Genomic DNA, 6,757 nt, shown 5'->3' with positions numbered 1-6,757 from the left:
CTACACACCCACCCGCCAACTTCGCTCATCCAATCAAGCCCTCGCCGTAACTCCGCGCATCAATAGATCCACCATGGGAGGAAGATCTTTTTCCTACTTAGCGGCCAAAACCTGGAACTCTCTCCCCACTCACCTCCGCCTCACACAGAACCACCTCTCCTTCAGAAAGCAGCTGAAAACCTGGCTATTCGATAAGTAATGCACCCACCCTCCCTCAAGCGCCTTGAGACCCTCTGGGTGAGTAGTGCGCTATACAAATTTTTGAACTTGAACTTGAACTTGGTTCAAACTCGTGCCTTTTGCTTATTTGGTGTAAATCCGTTCAGTAGTTCCTGAGAAAAAGACACTTTACAGTACATATATATCTATGGGCTCGGAGGGTCTGCATAGCCTAAACGGAGCCTGCTCGCACCCTGCCGTGCACAAGCTGCTTTTTAATTGGCTGTCAACACTCCAAATCAGGAAGAGTGGGGCAGCCATCTTGTGCCTCGGTAGAACCGAGGCAGAAGAAACCAAACAAAAAACGCAAAAAGGGGGCAGGGTAGACACATCCTGACCCCCTAGGCCTGCTCAGGGGGTCCCACGGGGACCCCCATGCCCCCCAGAATTATTTTTTTTTAATTCGCAGGATGCGCGGGGGATCCACGGATCCTAGCGGAAAAAAAAAAAAAGAAACACGGTCTCCCATGCAAAATGTTTTAATTTGCGGGGGCATTATTAAAACAAAAAATGTGGGGGAGTCCCAATCCCCCCACACTACCCCGGGAACCGCCATCCCCGGGGCTCTAAGTTAATATATACAGGGGGCTCACAGGGCCCCCCCCGCAGCCCCGGGGACCGCCCCCCCGGGCTTTTAAATGTTAACTGGGGGGCTCTGAGCCCCCCAGCCCTGGGACCGCCACCCCCAGGGCTCGATTTTAATGTATACAGGGGGGCTCACGGTCCCCCCCGCAGCCCCGCGGACCGCCACCCCCGGGGCAAGAATTTAATGTATGCGGGGGGCTCACGGGAGCCCCACCGCAGCCCCGGGGACCGCCACCCCCCCGGGGCTTTAAACAAATGGGTGGGGGGCTCTAAGGCACCCCCAGCCCCGGGGACCGCCTCCCTCCGGGGCTTAGGAAAAATGAGCCAGGGGGGCCCCCCTCCTGGAGCCCTTGATGGCCTTGGGGACCGCCACCCCCCAGAGCCGGCTCCTGCAGTGTCCCAGGGTGCCCACCCCCGGGACACTGCTGTTTGCAATGGCAGGGCAGGAGCCTCACGGCTCCCATTCTGCCATTGCAAACTGCTTTCCTATTTGGAAGAGAGAGCAGATTGCTTTTCCTTATGGGGAGCAGCATGTTAGCTGCTCCCCATATGGAAAAGCAATGCTGGCTCCCGCAGAATGCGGGGAGCCGGATGGGACCGTGGGGGGATTGGGGACCCCCCCACAGTCCCCAACGGAGTGGGCCAGCCCCTGGGGATGGGGTCCCCGGGGCTATTAGTGGCCAGGGAGGGGGGGCACACTGCCATCCTCCCCAAAAATAAAAATGTTTTTAAAAAAGGGATGGCCCCAGGGGATGGGGTCCCGGGGCCAAAAGTGGCCACAGGAGGGGGGCAAGGCAGCCCCCCTCCTAATATTTTTTAAATGGCCCATGCCCCGGGGGATGGGGTCCCCGAGGCAGACTATGGCCTCAGGAGGGAGCCACAGGGCCCCCTTCTAAATATTTTATTTAAAAAGAAAAGAAATTGGGGGCAGGCCCTGGGGGATGGGGTCCCCAGGGCCAAAATAATATTTTTTTAAAAGGGATCGCGGCCGGAGGCCACGCCCCCTTATTGCACCACTTTGCAAACGCACCCCCTGGCGCGTTTGCAGAGGGGGGACACATTCCCCTTGAATACTGGGAGACCCTGGGGGCCAACTAGCCCACCAGGTACCTCCAGTATGTGCCTGGGGGCTGCAATGCAGAGAGGTGTTCTGAGGCCACACCCCTTTTTTTACATCTCTCTGCAACGCAGCTCTGTGGCGCTTACTGGAGGTAGCTGGTGGGCTAGTTGCACCCCAGGGACCCTCAGTATTCAAGGGGAGTTAATTCCCCAACTTAAAAAGCACAACGGGGCGCATTTGCACAGTGGTGAAGGGAGCGGGTGGGGCCTGAGGTGACGAGTGCAAACACGCCCTGTGGCACGGTTTAAGTTGCGGGATTAAGTGCCCTTGAATCCTGAGGTCCCTTGGGGGCCAACTAGCCCACCAGGTATCTCTAGTAAGCACCACAGAGCTGCGTTGAAGAGTGTTGTAAAAAGGGGCGTGGCCTCTGAACACCTCTCTGCAACGCAGCACCCTGGTGCATACTAGAGGTACCTGGTGGGCTAGTTTTTTTGAAACTTACAAATATTCTTGTAAAATCAGCCGAACTACGAATTCCGATTTACTCACCTGTTATCAGGAGAGAACCCAGTGTGGCATCTTTTAGCCCAGCACTGACCCTGAATAGTAATTCTAAGCGTACTTACAATAACTTGTAATTCCTTCCTTAGGAATCCATTGTGTTGTTTTCAGCAGAAAAGTTTCTAAGTGTTGATTTTTGAAATGTACAAATATTCCTCTAAAATCAGCCGAACTACGAATTCCGATTTACTCACCTGTTATCAGGAGAGAACGCAGTGTGGCATCTTTTAGCCCAGCACTGACCCTGAAAAGTAATTCTAAGCGTACTTACCAGTAACTTGTATTTCCTTCTATAGGAATCCATTGTGTGGTTTTCAACAGAAAAGTTTCTAAGTGTTGATTTTTGAAACGTACAAATATTCCTCTAAAATCAACTGAACTACGAATTCCGATTTACTCACCTGTTACCGGAGAGACGTCAGTGCCGCTTCATTGAGCCCAGTACGGATCCTGAAAAGTGATTCTAACCGTACTTACCAGTTACTTGAATTTCCTTCCATAGGCGAACATTGACTGGTTTCACTTGGAAATTCTTTTAAGTGTGGAGTTTTTGAACTTTAAAAAATTCCTATAAAATCAACAGAACTACAAATTCCGATTTACTCACCTGTTATCAGGAGTGACCTCAGTGCTGCTTCTTTGAGCCCAGTACTGATCTTGAAAAGTAATTCTAGCAGTACTTACCAGTAACTTGTAATTCCTTCCATAGGAATCCATTGTGTGGTTTTCACCAGAAAAGTTCCGAAGTGTCTATTTTCACAAACTAAAAATATTCCTTAAAAATTGCCTGTATGACTTAAAATCATTATTTTGACTGTTTACAGGAGATGCACCCGTGTTGAAACCAGGATCCACCACTGAGTAAGAAAAAGTAACGTTAACACTACTTACCTGAGAAGTGAATTTCCGCCCATAGGATAACAGTGGTGATTCTATGTGAAAAAGTTTCTAAGTGTCATCTTTTAAAATACAATAAAATTCCTGAAAAATCACTACTGTAACCAAAACGCTTTTACTCAACTGTTTACATGTGATGTCTCAGTCCTGTAGTTAGAAAAGTAATCCAAAAAGTAATTAATTGCATTTAACTACAAATTCACATTGACCTCAATGTTGCATTGTGATTGAAATTGAGTTGCCCGTTGCAACAACTGTAACTACTGTACTTAAAAGTCTATTGCCTATTTGCAAAGTGTTTAAACTAAAGTAATTCATTCTGAGAAAGTATATTTTGTAATGTAATGTATAATGTAATTATAATGTAATATTAAAAAATAACATATCTAAAAATAAACTGTTTAAAAAAATATAGAAAATCAGTATTAAAAAAATTTAAAATAATAAATACATTTAAAAATTGTCATTTACAAAACCTTTGAAATTCACTGAAAAAACCATAGGTTTCAGACATGTTATAGTTAGGAATTAGCATTTAAAAAACCTTAGAAGTTCACTAAAAAAACCATAGGTTTCAGACATGTTATAGTTAGGAATTAGCATTTAAAAAACCTTGGAAATTCACTGAAAAAACCATAGGTTTTAGGGGTGTTACAGTTAGTTGGACATTTCACTCGTACAAAACCATTGAAATTCCCACGTTATAGTTAACTCGCGCGCCCGCAATCCACTGCTGATGATGTCACATATTACATCATTCATGACATGGTCAGTGACATCACTGATGACATCATCCACGTGACAATCTGATACATCTTATCATACACTAGTATAACCTTTCAACACTCATTATAAAATATGGAGTACCATATTTGAAACCATTGACACACAAATACAAGTTTCTAAAAACCCACTCAGTGATTCCTACATCTACACACACATCTAAACACTTACCTATAGATTCACTCATACATGCTAACAAAGATCAATAGAACACTATTAAATATACTTATACACCTACATCGACATTACACACCAGCACACATCCTATTCACTTATGCAGTCATCCTACTCACTTATGCAAACAATTGATCATACTTATATTTACTAAGCTACACACTTACACAAACACCACTTTCTTTTTTCATATAGATAGTAACTCCTACTTAATGTGTTATAAAATCACTATTAAAAGTATACAGTTATCCATACGTCACACATACAATCATTGAGTCTTATGTATACTTATTTATATACAACTGTCACGTACACTGCCTTTTCTATTTCTAGTTTGTTGGACATGTATCATTGAGAAATATTTACTCATCACCACACCCATAAAGAGATTCACTCACCCAAATAACTGTTTCCACATACAGCCTTAACCTCATATACCTACTAAATCAACTATTTACACATCTTTGGACAGTCACACACCTCCACCCAACCACACACACACATTCATTCACTATCCCATACAAATACTAACTTAACTAATTAATAACTAATATAGACTTTCACACAGCTAGTAACCAAATTATGTAGTAGTTTACACAACAAGAGATGGAGTTATACAGGTATTCACACAGTTTAATCACTATCCCATATATTTAGTGAGACACGTTAAATTTATCACTTAGACAGTCAAACACATTACTACTACATCCACTCAGTCTTCAAAGTAGATTGCTATATATATATATATATAATACAATACTTATTTAAATTTCGAAGCAAACCACATTCACTGGATGATGTCATCAGTGATGTCATTTGAGATTTCATCAGTGATGTCACTGACCATGTCATGAATGATGTAATATGTGACATCATCAGCAGTGGATTGCGGGCGTGCGAATTATAGTTAGTACAACTAACTATAACATGGTAATTTCAATGGTTTTGTATGAGTGAAATGTCCAGCTAACTATAACACCCCTAAAACCTATGTTTTTTTTCAGTGAATTTCTAAGGTTTTTAAAATGCTAATTCCTAACTATAACATGTCTGAAACCTATGTTTTTTTTTCAGTGAATATATATATATATATATATATATATATATATATATATATATATAGTTTTTTAAAATACATTTTATTTATATATATATATATATATATATATATATATATATATATGATTTACACACGAACAAAGAAACTGCACTCGCGGGGGTCAAATCCAGAACGAATTTATTGCACACAAGAAATGAAGTTCAGACGCTTTTCGGCGGTACGCCTTCGTCAGTTATATATATATATATAAAAAACACCCTGAACCCAAAAAAATACCCCTGCACCCAAAAATCCTAACCCACCCTGATCCCCAAATTACCCCTGCACCCCAAAACGCACCCTGACCCCAAAAATACCCCTGCACCCCAAAACCTTAAACGCACCCTGAACCCTAAAAATACCCCCTACACCCCAACCCACCCTAAAAATACCCCAGTACCTAAAAACCAAAAGGCACCCTGAACCCTAAAATTACCCCTACACCCTGACCCCTAAAATTACCCCAGCACCCAAAACCTAAACGCACCCTGAACCCCAAAAATGTCCCTGCACCCCAAAACCCTAACCCACCTCGATCCCTAAAATTACCCCAGCACCCCAAAACGTTAAACGCACCCTGAATCCTAAAAATACCCCCTACACCCCAAAACCCTAACCCTCCCTGACCCCTACAATGACCCCAGCACCCCAAAACCTAAACCCACCCTAAAAATACCCCAGCAACCCAAAACCCAAACATACACATAACCCTAAAATTACCCCTGAACCCCATAACATATACCGCTACACCCCAACACCAAACCGTATACTTACCTTATACTTACATTTAAAAAACATATGCTTTTACCATTCATGTATTTACAACGAATTTCGTTGTAAAAGCATGCGTGGTAAAAGCATATAAAATGTAATGCCATGCGTTGTAATTGCATTGCGGAGTCATGGTAGATGCGTTTGTCAAGGTATACGGGGTGATGGTATGCGGGATAAAAGATTTGTGGTAATGGTTGTTTACCGTGGTCGCTTCAATTGACAATGCTGGGTAGGGCTGCCCTTTTTTAAATGATGTAAAGTACTACTGGAGTATGATCCATAAACCACGTTGAGATTAGGGTAAGTACATAAGGATAAGCAAACAGTATCTCAACAGGTGTTATTGAGGAAGGCGATTAAACATGTATGCGTAAAGCATTACGTGGACAGAAACAAGGAGACAATTCATTTTTGAAACGTGCTCATGGCATCGTATAATTAAAGAACAAAGAAAATTAGGGTATACAGTTGTAAGAGCACTGTACGTAAATAAATAAGAAAACAACCCGAATTGAACTTGGTGCTCGGCATGTGTAAGTGACACAAAAGGTGGCGATGCAAGTGACAATTGTGATCAGCAGGAACGGCGCATGGTGTCAAGGTGC

The sequence above is a fragment of the Lissotriton helveticus genome, chromosome 9 (assembly GCF_964261635.1).
Source record: "Lissotriton helveticus chromosome 9, aLisHel1.1, whole genome shotgun sequence".
NCBI lineage: Eukaryota > Metazoa > Chordata > Amphibia > Caudata > Salamandridae > Lissotriton > Lissotriton helveticus.
This window is presented reverse-complemented; position numbering follows the sequence as displayed.